The 14,617-nt window shown below is 38.2% G+C and overlaps 1 protein-coding gene across 4 annotated transcripts in view; it reads right to left on the bottom strand.

The window, feature by feature from the left end:
* The window catches only part of LOC128856834 (uncharacterized), a 52,829-nt gene that overhangs the window by 24,497 nt on the left and 13,715 nt on the right, over positions 1 to 14,617 (bottom strand). The gene's annotated exons all lie outside the window — the stretch shown is intronic.

A 14,617-nucleotide genomic window follows, 5' to 3' on the forward strand; every position in this document is an offset into this window, starting at 1 on the left:
TGTGTATACCCACTGGAGATGGGTAAAAACAAAGTAAATAGACAAATCTTAGCAACAGGAATACAAATACTTTTATCAACCTCTATTTTGAAGCTCATTACTTATTAAAAAACTTTGGAAGCATTAAAATTAAATAATACTACAATACTTTAACCAACAAATAATATATTTTAAAAAGTTTTGAATGATTCCAAAATTAGGGACATAGGTATGTATGTATATATGAAATCTAGTAAGCCACCATCTGGAATTTCGTCGTAAAGTTATAAAATGAGAATAAATGTATGTATGAGTACCTAGTATTGCCATAAATTCTGTAACAAATTTTACAATGCATACGGTGATAACAAATTCGCAGGAAAAAGTTCCGTTAATTTTTGCTTTGTTCGTATGCATTGTCTACTCATAAATTATACTCAGTTTCGTGGCAAATTACTCTTGTTAGCAATGGAGTGGGGAGCTAAGGAAAATCGCGTTGCAGTGATTCTCTTCTTAATTGGCGCGATAACCACTTACGCGATTTTGACCGAGTTTAACAAAGTGCGCCTGTCGTTTCTTTCTCGTGCTAACAGCTCATCGTTCCATCGCCTGCGATATTCGCTGTTGCCAACGTGCAAAGGTCCAAAAATCTTTCGCAGAATCTTTCTCTCAAACACTCCAAGCATCGCTTCATCGGAGGTTGTCATCGTCCAAGCTTCTGCGCCATACGTTAGGACGGGCATGATGAGAGCCGTGTAGAGTGTTAGTTTTGTCCGTCGAGGGAGGACTTTACTGCTCAGTTGCCTACTTAGTCCAAAGTAGCTCTTGTTGGCAAGAGAGATTCCACGTTAGATTTCAAGGCTGACATTGTTGTCGGTGTTAATGCTGGTTCCTAAATAAACGAAGTCTTTTACAACCTCGAAATTATAACTGTCAACAATGACGTGGGTGCCGATACGTGAGTGCGCCGACTGTTTGTTTGAAGACAGGACCCATTCGCTTTGTCTCTTTATCCAGTTTGGAGAAGGCAGAACTAACAGCGCGGTTGGTAAGCCCGATGATGTCAATATCCTCGGCATACGCCAACAATTGTACGCTCTTATAAAATATTGTGCCTGAGCGATTAAGTTCTGCGGTTCGTACGATGCTCTCCAACTTCAGGTTAAATAAGTCACACGACAGCGAGTCACCCTGTCTGAAACCTCGTTGGGTATCAAACGGCTCGAAGAGGTCCTTCCCAATTCTGACGGCGCTACTGGTGTTGAGCAACGTCATCTTGCAAAGCCGTATTAGTTTTGTGGGGATACTAAATTCAGACATCACGGCATACAGATAACTCCTTTTCGTACTGTCGAATGCAGCTTTGAAATCGACGAAAAGATGGTGTGTGTCGATTCTCCTTTCATGGGTCTTTTCCAAGACTTGGCGTATAGGCAATATTTGGGTATAGAAGCTGATGCATGCACCTTACCAGCTTCTCGCCGCCGTGTTTCAATAGCTCAGCCGGCAGTCCGTCGGCGCCCGCGGCTTTGTTGTTCTTTAGCCGCGTTATCGCTATTCTTACCTCGTCATGGTCGGGTAGCAGAACGACAATTCCGTCGTCGACGATTGGGGTATCGGGATCTTCACATTCTCTGTGACATGCGTAGCTATCACTGCTTAACAGGTTCGAGAAGTATATATATATATATAATTGGCGCGTACACCCTTTTTGGGTGTTTGGCCGAGCTCCTCCTCCTATTTGTGGTGCGCGTCTTGATGTTGTTCCACAAATGGAGGGACCTACAGTTTCAAGCCGACTCCGAACGGTAGATATTTTTATGAGGAGCTTTTTCATGGCAGAAATACACTCGGAGGTTTGTCATTGCCTGCCGAGGGGCGACCGCTATTAGAAAAATGTTTTTATAAATTTTGCTTTCACCGAGATTCGAACCAACGTTCTCTCTGTGAATTCCGTATGGTAATCACGCACGAACCCATTCGGCTACGGCGGCCGCCGGGTTCGAGATGTGTTCCCTCATAATTTAAGATTGCTCTGGATGTCAGTCACCAGTTTGCAGTCTTTGTTCTTACAGGAAAACGCCCCATTCTTAAAACCTTCGGAAAGCCGCCGAACTTTCTGGTAGAATGTTTGGGCGTTGTTCCTCTTGGCCAGCATCTCAAGCTCTTCTCACTCACGTATTTCGGCCTCTCGTTTCTTTTATCGGATAATACGTCTCTCTTCCTTTTTTAGCTCTCTGTAGTGATCCCACATAGCTCGCGTTGCACCCGATCGCAGCGTGGCTCTATAGGTGGCATCCTTTCTTTCTGCGGCAGCACGACATTCCTCGTCGTACCAACTATGTTTTCGGGCTCTGTTGCGATTGCAGCTTTTCGATGTTGAACATTCTTTGCGTAGGTAGATGTACGTTTTTTGCTGCACAGAGACGTGTGCGCAGTTTGGCTGCAACAAGGTAATGATCCGAGTCGATGTTGGGTCCTCGGATCGTACGTACATCTAATACACTAGAAGCGTGTCTTCCATCCATCACAACATGATCGATCTGGTTTCGTGTTTTTCGATCAGGAGACAGCCAGGTAGCTTGGTGCACCTTTTTGCCAGCCTTTACTTTCACCTTCCCCATTAAGGGACCGGACATTCCAGATGCATGCCCTCAAATCGTATTCCTTATTTCGTTTGCAAGGGTCGTTATCAGTAAAGGCAGTTCTCATCCGAGGCTTTGTATATATTTGCAGCGATTGCATAACATAAAAGGTAAAAGGCCAAGTGAGATTTATGAATTACTGAAAAAACTTAATATTTCGAGAATGTTTGTTTACCGCACGATCAATCGTTTTTCCCAAGCGTCTGAAGGGACAGACAGAAAAAGAAAGGGTCGAGCTCGTGTGGATCGAACCAGTAAGTCGTAAAAGCCGTTCGAGAAAGATTTAAACTTATGGTTATGTCAGTCTATTATTGCGAAAAACTCAGTATACCTCGAAGAGGACTGATTACATCGTCTCGACGGCAACATTCAATCGGAATTTTGCCACTATTTTTCCATCTCAGGAAGAATGGAGTAAGGGATTCTCACTAAACAAATTCAATAGATGCGTATTAGTTCTCACTTTTCTTGATACATCCTTTCATGTGTCCCATAGACTAGACTGATAATTACCATAAAATCTAAAACTATAAACTATAAACACACTATAGGCGGCATAGGTCAAAAAAGGACTTTTGGTTTAAGTAGCATTTCGCAGTCACGAAAAATTTGAGCAAATTGCAAAAATTCGCTTACTTCTTCAATTTTGTGATGGTCCTTCTACGAAATTCGGTGACATTGTTTAAATGAAGAAAAATTATAGATTTCCGTCGAAAGACTAAAATTGATAATTTTGTTAGTTAATTATAAATTTTTTAATTTTGTGGTAACTTTGACTACTTAAAAATATAATAATTTTGTAGCAGAAGAGGATGTTGAGCAGACTATTTGAAGCTGATTGAAAAATGTGAGTTTCCCCAAGTAAATTTTAAGTATAACACAACAATGACTCCATCATTAACGTGGATGACGTACTATACCACATAATGATGACGCCGCTTGCGTAATGAAATTTCAAGCCGTCTTAAAATGTGAAATTCTAATTTTAATATTATATTTCAGAATTTGCTGATTTCATATATGGAACTCTGAATTCAAAATATAATAATAAAAAAAATGCAAATAATTTAATACAAATATTTCATTTATTCGCTTATGTAGTATACATATATGTATGTACATTTACATATTCAGCCCTATTACGATTGGCTCGTCAACACTGAACGACATGGGCTTGTGGAGCTCGGCCTTCACGCAGTCGTTATCGATAACTATTGAGTACTATTGATACTTATTTGGCATTGGCTAAACAAAGTTGCTGTCAAAGCTGAGTTCAAATAACGTCATTTCTATTCACGGCGTTTTTGCTAACGACTCCCACTGGCCCAGAACTCGAGTTCGAATTAAATTAAATTTCTTACAAAAGCCAATTCAAAAAAACATTATTCATATTGTCATCCAAATATTTGAGTAATGAATAAATAAGTAAACTATCCAGTGCATATCTCAAAGTGTATAATATCGTAGACTTCCAACTACTTTCAATTGCTTTTACTGTTTTTTTTTTACATTACGCGTATAAGCACAAAAGGGATTTGTACAATATGTATATGATTTCCTTCAAGTTACATCTCATTTGAAGGGAAATAATTTTTTTTTAAGAAATGAAGGCGAAGTGTATTTCTGCCATGAAAAAGCTCCTCATAAAAAACCATATGCCGCTCGTAGTCGGCTTAAAGCTGTAGGTCCTCCATTTGTGGAAGAACCTCAAGACGCACGTCACAAATATGAGGAGGAGGTCGGCCAAGCACCCAATAAAGATTGTAAGCTCTAATGATATATATTGTATATACAATATTATTTTAAAAAGCCTCCTCTGTCTCGCTCTTTACAATGAAACTATCAGTTTGTCAGAAATTTGTTGGCCTACATTTTGAATGGCTTTTGTCGAGGCAATGAGAAGTGAAGTAATCTTTGTCATATAAAAATTGTCTCCTGTCCGTACTAATACAATGAAAACAACTAACGAGGGCCCTCTTGGAGTTTTCGTGAGACAGGTTTTGTGGAAAATTTACCGACCTTTGCGCATTGGCGAATATCGCAGACAATGGATCGGTGAGCTGTATAACCTTTACAACGATGTAGACATAGTGCAAATATTAAAATACAGTGGCTTCGCTGGCTTGCTCATGTCGTATGAATGGACTGAAACGCTAAAGATCTGAAAATAAAAAAAAAACACGGGTCACGATGCTGGCAAGAGAGGAAAGACTAGGTGGAGAATAACTTAGCTTCGCTTGGTATTTCCAATTAACGACAATTAAAGTCAGCTGGCACAGAGAAGATACGTCGGACGTGCTTTGTTGAACTCGGCCAAAATCGCTTCGCCGGTCACAACGCCTATCAAGAAGAAAAAAATGTTTTGCCCGAATTCATGATTCCGCTTATTTCAAATCGAAAGCTTCATAGTAGATGTACGCTTTTTATCAGAGTAGATGTACATTAGGGTGGACCGATTTGAGAATACCTTTAATAATCGAGGTTTATATAAATAAAATTAGTTCTTGAAAATATGATAGATGGAAATAGAAGAGTTTAAGCTTAAAATTGCACATACAAATATTTGAAAATTTTATCAAAATTTTATTTGCGATAAAAATTTGAATCTGAATAGGTTAATTTTCCAAAACATGAAAAAACATCTTTATTATGAGTCCGTATATAAATAAATAAATATACATAATTACTTAAAAAATAATAAAAAAACTCGATTTTAGAAGGTATTTTAAGTATGGGCCAGGTAAATCTTAATTGCAATTCGAGTAAACTCATGCGTGATTTATGTTCGATTTGAGTTGGCGAATTACCAAATCAAACAAAGATTCTTTTATGAAAGGTATTCGACCGCCTATCCAAGCATGACCTATCATCGGACAACATAAAGTAATAACTGAGTCGGACCTGTCATAGCTCATATCGCTATTGAACTCCTTTGAGAACACTAACGAGTTGGCATAGAAGTAATCGTTTTAATATCCTTTGACAAGCTTTCCTATTTTCCTATTAGACGTTGTCACCGGTTTATAATTACCCAAAAAGTAAATTACTTGTTTTAATACCGGCACTAATTGAAATACCATATACTTACTTGAACTTAAATATGTTGTGCTTGTAGGTATAACCGATTTTATATGTAATGTAAATGTAAAGGTTGATTTTTTAGCTATTATCTTTTTAAACAGTTTGTTTAAACAGCTGACGCAGGTTTCGTGTTTGTTTCACTGTCAAACATCTTCAGTTTGGTCTATAATTTAACCATGAATCGTCTTACAAACGAACAACGCTTGCAAATCATTGAATTTTATTATAAAAATGCATGTTCTGTTAAGAAAGTTTATCGCGCGCTTCTTCCATTTTATGGTCAGTTTAATCCACCCACTGAAGCGGCAATTCGAGTTATTGTGACTAAATTTAGAACCAAATTTACATTATTGGACATCAAACCACCAACACGCTTACGTAGAGTACGAACTGAAGAAAATATCGCAGCTGTGTCAGTCAGTGTTAATGATGACCATCAATTATCGATTCGTCGCCGTTCGCAGCAATTGGGCCTCTGTTACTCAACAACGTGGAATATTTTGCGAAAGGTTTTAGGTGTGAGGCCTTTCAAAATACAGCTGGTGCAAGAATTGAAGCCGAACGACCTACCGCAACGCAGAATTTTTGGTGAATGGGCTCTTCGAAAGTTGACCGAAGATCCACTTTTTTATCGAAAAATTGTGTTCAGCGACGAAGCTCATTTTTGGATCAATGGGTACGTAAATAAGCAGAATTGTCGATTTTGGACTGAAGATCAGCTAGAAGAATTGCAAGAGCTACCAATGTGTCCAGAAAAGGTTACAGTTTGGTGGGGTTTATGGGCTGGAGGTATCATTGGACCGTACTTCTTCAAAGATGCTGCGAATCGTAATGTAACTGTGAATGGCGAGCACTACCGTGGAATGATATCCAACTTTTTGTTGCCCAAAATGCAAGAGCTTGACTTGCATGACATGTGGTTTCGGCGCGTATCAATGGACTTCTTGAGAGGCGAGTTCGGTGAACATTATATTTCACGTTCGGGACCTGTCAATTGGCTACCCAGATCGTGCGATATAACGCCTGTAGATTATTTTTTGTGGGACTATGTTAAAGCTCATGTCTATTCAGACAAACCTGCTTCAATTAACGCATTGGAAGACAACATTAAAGCATTTATATGTGATATACCGGTCGAAACATTGGAAAGAGTATGCCAAAATTAGACTAAGCGGATGGACCATTTCAAGCGCAGTCGCGGTCAACATTTGCATGAAATAATATTCAAACATTAAATTATATGGACTGTACTATCGATTTAAATAAAAATTACATGCATTTTTCTGAATTTTACGTGTGTTTTTTTGAAAAACTTTCCTATAGCTCTTAAAAAATCACCCTTTAGTTGCATTGCAGTTGTATACTTACAAATTCATTTATGTTTAGCAAGTCTACAAGTAAATTCATCTAGGCAAGGTATTAATTCGAAAAAAACAAAATGTAAATGGGTACGAGGGGTGCCTTTTATATGTCGGGATTAGAGAACAAAAACAAATTTTAATCATCGAAAATCACTTTATTGTTTTTCAAAATATTCTCCATGAAGATCGATACACTTTTGCATGCGTTTGACCCAATTGTCGAAGCACTTTTGCCACTCTGAATGAGGTACCTCCAAAACATGCATTCTGAATGCCGCAACCGCTTCTTCAGGTGTCGAAAAGTTTGTTTTTTACGTACGGGAATAAAAAGAAGTCATTCGGTGCCAAGCCAGGACTATACGGCGGATGACACATTAATTCGATGTTTTGGGTGCTCAAAAATGCAGTTGTTTGATCCGATGTGTGAGAGCTCGCATTGTCCTGGTGAAGAGTGATCCGTCTTTGGCGATTGGTTTTCCTAATTTCTTGGAAGACAACTGGCAAACAAGTGGTTGTGTACTCGTACCACTCAGAATGTACTGTTCTGCGTTGTTCTAGTGGTACGGTTGCGACATGCCCAGTTTTTCCGAAAAAACAGGCGACCATTTGCTTGGAAGTGCTTCGTGCGCGAAAAACTTTTGTTGGATTTGGCTCATCTTGAAACACCCATACAGTCGACTGCTGTTTACTTTCGGGCTCATACGCGTAAATCCATGATTCATCACCTGTCACGATGTCATAGACGTATTTCCAAGCCCCGCGATCGTATTTTTTGAGAATTTCCTTCGACCAATCGACACGAGCCTTGTTTTGAGCGATTGACAAATTGTGTGGGATCCAACGCGAACAAATTTTTTTGACAGTCAAATGTTTATGCAATATTGAATGTATGCTGGTCCCACTAATGCCTAAGATTGTCTCAATCTCACGATAGGTCACATGACGATCTTGCAATATCAGTTCACGCACAGCATCAATGGTTTTCGGAACAACAACTGATTTTGGGCGACCTTCACGAAATTCGTCTTGGAGTGAACTACGACCACGATTGAATTCACCATACCATCGATAAACACTGGTCTTTGGAGGAGCTTCATCGCCAAAAAACAATGTTGCTGAGTTAATCCACGTCGAAAGTTGTAAAAAATAATCGCACGAAAATGTTCACGATTTAATTCCATTTTTGGACCGAGATGAATCTTTTAAGTTACTGTAAACAACACAAATAGCGCTGGTATTTCAAAACATTCTGAGTAAGTAAAAGCCAAAAAATGTCAAACTTTGCGATCCAGCTGTCAGTTGCCAGATTGCAACACCAGGGTTGCCAAATCCCGACAAATAAAAGGCACATATTATGACACATACAGTCTGTATCAGAAGAAAAGATCCGGTTTTTTTCTTGTGACCTCAAGATATATTTCGTTCTGCTTTTTGCTGCATAATAGTCCCACTCAAGGGCTAAGACGCCAGTGCTAACTCAGGTTAGTGTCGTTCGAAACTTTCCCGTAAACGGAACCAAATAAAAATGAGTGAGAAGTACGCGAAGCATTTTGAGGCGGTATTTTTATGCACGCATTCGAAAGGGCCGAAATTACCTTACGCCGCGGCTGCAAAAGTAATTAAAAAATCAAAAAAGTTTGTAGTGATGTGGAATCAGCGGTATAAGGAGTACCAAAATATTGATGACTTTTCCGAGCGCGGCTTGAAGCTAGTGACGACAAAAAATGCAGGATAAAGTGATCGTCCAACTTTTTAAGCGTAACCCTTCTTTGTGGCTGCACCAAGCACAATCAGTTCTTGCTAAAAAAGGAATAAATGTGAGTATCTACACCATCGAACGTCGACTGAAGAGGGCGAACATATCCTACCGTCCCACATCATCAAAACCATTGCTCTCAGAAAAACACATTGAGAAACAACAAAACAACCCCATTGAAAGTGTGTGGGGAACTATGAAAACGCATCTTGCCGGAAGGTCAGTCCGTGATTTGAGGCAACTAGTGCGTCAAGTTCATAAAATCTAGTCCTATTTGTCGACGAGCTACGCAGAAAGATGGTTCAAAGCATGAAGAAGTTGCCAGGTTATACCCGACAACGATGAAGACTACACGGCTTATTGAGTAATTGCGACTCGAAGTTTTGTACATACCTTCATGTAAAAAAATTTTAAATATATATCTCTTATACTTCATGAATAATCGCGGTTCCTTTTTTCTGACACAGACTGTATTTAAAATTTTAAAAGAGTGGCACCCCGAAAATATGTCTGCATTGAGCCTGCAATAAATTAGCCTCACTTAAAGCGAATTATGGCGTTCGAATTTAAGAATAATTGGCCACCTGTAAATGTGAGCTCTGTACCACTGTGCGACTGGAAGAACATTTTTAATTATAATTAGGCTTGTTCGAGGCACGTAAGCATTTCAAGCGTTTGCAACCCTGTTGCTGATACTTTTCTGATGCTCATTACTTATTTTGCATAGATAGGTGAAGTAAATACGTAAAGAAAAATACTGAAGTTTTCCAAAAATATTTTTCTTGATAATTTCGATACTGATGGTAATTTACTATTGAAAATGACAAACAAATGAATGTAGGAATCGAGCAAACAAAATTTAAAAGACTTTACGCATAACAATGGCCCGAATTTTTTACAGTTAACACATAATATTTTTGTTACAGTTGCCAGAATTTCACATCGATTGTGACGCTTTAAAAAATCGTGCTGATCCCATAGCGCCTGGACTGTGCTTAAGACTGTGTACAGTACTACTCAAACCCGCTTCCAAACATTAAGTATCTCTGTTTTTGATGTAGAACTTGTGTGTAGAATTTTTCAGTTAACACCTTCCCGTATTTGTTACTGAGCTTAGGTCTTCTAATGGCGCTAAGGTCGTAGTGTAAGAAAATTGCGACTTTGTCCGTTTAATTTTCGGGTTTGGCACTGTTATGCTGTGCAGATAAACGTCGCCCTTAACATTAAATTGAAAAGTGACTCGTGAGATATCGGCGTTGGTATGCTGGAAGGAAGAATTCGATTTGAAAGTGTGAAGAATGATTCCTGAAAGTATGATAACAAAACAAGTTTTTAAAATGGCATGTTCGAATTTCTTTCAGAGTAACTACTCGTATTGCGCAATATTGTCTAAAGCGCTGGAGGAAATAGAAACTTAGCAAGCACCCGAGCACCCAATGCATTCGCGGACTGCATTCTGATTGAAGCGAGCCAATTTACATGTTTATATATAAATAAATATATAAAATAATGTATGTATGTATGTATATCTATATTTACGCACTATTTTGCACTTATAAGAAATATGCACACACACATGTGTACAATATACATAAGTAAGTTAAATTTGCAAACAACACATAATTTTTGCTGCATATTTGTAATAGGGTGGTTCATCTTTTTTCAAGACCACAAATTAAACTTCTGGAAAAGGCTTATAGCCCATTTACACATTCAAGTTTTCTCTTTGAATTAGCTTAGCCAAAAATCACTTGAAGTGACAGTTACAACGTCGATTGTAAGCAATTATTATTAATCAGTTTTAAAAAATCTTGCTCCGCTATTTTTGTTATGGCAAGCTTAAGCAAAGTTTTCAGAGACAAAGTAGATTTCAAAGTAGTTGGAATGGCTTAAATGAAATCTTAGTTGTATTAGCGAGGTCTCTAATTGCTAATCAAGGATTTGAGAGCATCAAACATTAGGGTGTACCGCTTTGAAAATACCTTTAATAATCGAGGTTTTTATAAATAAATTAGTTTTCGAAAATATGATAGATGGAAATAGAAGAGCTTAAGCTTAAAAGTGTGCATAAAAATATTTGAAAATTTTATCAAAATTTTATTTGTTTGTGAATAAAATTGGAACGTGAACAGGTTAATTTTCCAAGAATTGAAAAAAACATCGTTATTATGATTCCGTATATAAATAAATAAATATACACAATTATTAAAAAAAATATTGTAATAAAAAACTTGATTTTAGAAGGTATTTTAAGATTGGGCCAGTTTTTTTTTTTTTGTTTTTTATTTTGTCGGGGCAACTAGCAAGTGCAGGACTCAGACATGAATTAAGTCCATTGTACTACACTTGGATTCCCTTTTAATTTTTTTTAAATCTACCTCATCTCCGAAGAAATCTGAGTAGATCTTGTGGTGCCAAGGAGCCAAGATGGTCGCTTTTTAATACATCAGTGCCAAAGACCTCAAACCTGATGCGAGCGAAGGTGGGGCAGACACACAGGAAGTGGTCCCCCGTCTCATCCTCCTCTTCACAAGCTGGGCAGAGTACACTGTCTGAGATGCCCAACCTTTCCATGTGCTTTGCCCACAGAAAGTGGCCCGTCATCAGTCCAACCAGCCGTCTGCACTCCCCTCTGCTTAATGACAGGAGGGTTTGCGACAGTCGATCGGTCATGACAGGTAACATCAGTTTAGTCCATCTGCAGCCTCTCTCAGCCTGCCAAGCTCGCTTGTGGTTGGTAGCTACCCATTTGCTAACCGTGGCTGTGATGGCCGCAGAAAGGAGTGGCAAAACGGGCTCTGGGCCAAAGAAGTTGGCCTCAGAGCCCATCTTAGCTAAGGAGTCAGAGGTCTCGTTACCCGCGATACCCACGTGTCCCGGGACCCATGTTAGCATCAGGCTATTATGTCTACCGAAATAGTTCAGCCTGGATTTACAGGACTTGACTACCCCTGATGTGGTTAGGGGCTGTCTAAGCAGCTTGGTTGTCGCTGCAGACACATATAGATCTACCTCTCCAACGGTTTTCCACAACAAAGTTCATCGCTTCTTGAACTGCATACACCTCCGCTTGAATCACAGATTCACGCATTCCAAGAGCAAAATGCAGTTTTGTCCCACTGGATTCCACGTAGACCCCAGTGCCGCAGCCATACTCCTTTGAGAACACTAACCAATTGGCATTGAATTAGTCGTTTTATCCTTTGCCAATTTTTCCTGCAGGGTACTTACATAAGTATTAAAAGGGATGTATGTACGCTGTATGGCGGCCGCCGTAGCTGAATGGGTTTGTGCGTGCCTACCATTCGGAAGCGCGCAGGCTCGAATCTCCGTACATGAGACACCAAATGATAGAAAAAGTTTTTTCAAACGGCGGGCGCCCTCGGCAGTCAATGGCTAACCTCCGAGTGTATTTCTGCCAAGAAAAAGCTCCTAATAAAAAACTCATCTGCTGTTCTTCTGTAGGCCCCTCCGATTGTGGAAAAATACCAAGACGCCCACATTAGGAGGAGAAGCTCGGCCAAACTCCCAAACTTACACCCTAAGCGCCAATTATACAAGTATATATATACACATATATGAATAAAAATAGCTGACAATGTTTTTCGTTTCTTTTGGCTTGATTTATGGTTTTGTTTACTTTACTATAATTGTGTTTTTTACACCCGCACGCACTTATGGAAAAGGGAATTCGGACAGGAACTGTTGTATATAACAAGGGGCTAAATATTTCATTGCACAGTAAAAGAATAAGCATAACATCTGTCAGATTTAAATTAAATTCTCAAAGAACTCATTGGAGGCGGGTCGCGATAATCTTTCTTATTCTTATAGGCTCAGCATCAATTGTAGTCTCATTTACTATTCCTTCCCTAAAAGCGTGTGCACTACCTTCGTATACATTTGCGAAAAATCTTCGAAGTGTTTGTCAATAGACGGGGAACTGATTGCGAAATTTAGATACTTTCACCGACTCAGTAATGTGCTTCCCAATATCAATAAAAGTAGTGGCAGATGTAGTGACCGATAGCCCCAGACGCTAGTTGCCTTACTACAATAATGTAATTATTTATAATTATATTTCAGATAAATAAATAAAAAAAATATTTTTAGCCAAATTTTCAAATTACAGTTGTCAGTTTTTTGACGCAGGCAATTTTCGAAAATGACCAAAAAACTCGCGACCGGTGCCGATTTACTAACCGTCAAGCGAGTAGTGATTAAAACAAAAAATTCTCATTGACTCCAAAGTTGCATTTGTGATAATCGAAATTCTTACATAAGCTTGATTTTGAAATTAAAAAACAAAAATGCTATTTTATTTATGTGTATGAATACATCTGTACTTATATATCATTGCAGAATAATTACAGAACGACGAGTGAGGTCGACCTACTGCCAAATTTATCAATATTCCGCCAGAAACTGAAACGAACCGAACCGAACATATTCAAGCCAAAAATAGAAAATGATTAAAAAATAATCAGCTGTTTTTATTATTAAGACCAAATTATGTTTCATTTTAAATCGCATTACCTTCATTCAATATTTAAAAATAACAAAATAAAGGTATGCACTGTAACGCTATTCAACCAAAAAAATATGTTTGATATCATTAGGGTTTTAGCCGCGTTTGATAACTTTGTTGTACTGAATCTGAATTTGGGCTAAAAATGTTCCAACACATGAGAGTTTTAGGAATATTTAACTCAGAGCTCTGAAATAATGGCAAAAATGCGTGAAATATACGAGTGCGTAAAAAAATTTAAAACGAAACGAAGATTTTAGTTTAATCAAGAACAATTATAAATATTTTAAAATTCCACAACTGTTTGAATTTTTACAGTTTTACAGCTGCAAGTCTCCAGCTTTGGGTGTGCTTGCCGCCTTCAATATTGTGACTTTGTTACTTTTTTGTTGGACTGTTCTAATAGTCGGTTGGTTAGCTGCCGCAATATTGCAAAAGTTATTTCGCGCCGAGCGTGTTGTTAATTTTGCGCTAAAACAACAAATAAACAGAATTAAACTTCCAAGTAGTATTTATTAAATAAAAACTTACTTCTTCTCTTCCATTCTAAAGTCGTAGTGACATCTTTTTTACTGTGCTTGATTAACTAGCCCAATGCAGGCTTGTTTTACTGGCTCTGTTCGCTTTGCTCTACTATGAAAGCTTGTATGGGCAAATGGTAGCTTTGATAGCTATCAGAATATCAGAATAATCGACAACAAACGAAGTGACGAGTGAGGTTGAAATGTTAAAGGCCGACAAAGTGCTGTCGAACAGAACATTGCATTATTCGTAAATTTAAAGTGTATATGGGGCCATCACCTTAACACTGCTCAATCACACTCCTTATGTTGACACTTGTTGTTATGTTGTTATGGCACTTTCATAGTCTTTGTGAGTAAATTTTAACTAAATGAAAGCAACTCAGCAAAATATCATCTTACATTTTCATCACCTCTCATATTTTAGCAGCATTTTGCTTATTCACTAACTTCTTCTCAGCGAAAAGGAAAAGTTGCATAGTATAACTATTTAATACTCAAAATTTAACAATTTTACATTGCTATATAAAAAACAATAAAAATAATAACTTATTAGCATTAATGACGGCACCTGCAGAATTGCTCAATAGTCGTACTTCAACGTATGTTTAAAGTTATTATATTTTATCTGGTAAACGGAGTCGAATTTGCATTTTCTGCTAAAAAGCAGATTCCCGACGCGATTCTTTCTTCCCTGTCAAAAAATCACCTAACATTAACGATCACAACATTTCATCGACAACAGC

This window comes from Anastrepha ludens, chromosome 3 (genome assembly GCF_028408465.1).
Source record: "Anastrepha ludens isolate Willacy chromosome 3, idAnaLude1.1, whole genome shotgun sequence".
NCBI classification, from domain to species: Eukaryota; Metazoa; Arthropoda; class Insecta; order Diptera; family Tephritidae; genus Anastrepha; species Anastrepha ludens.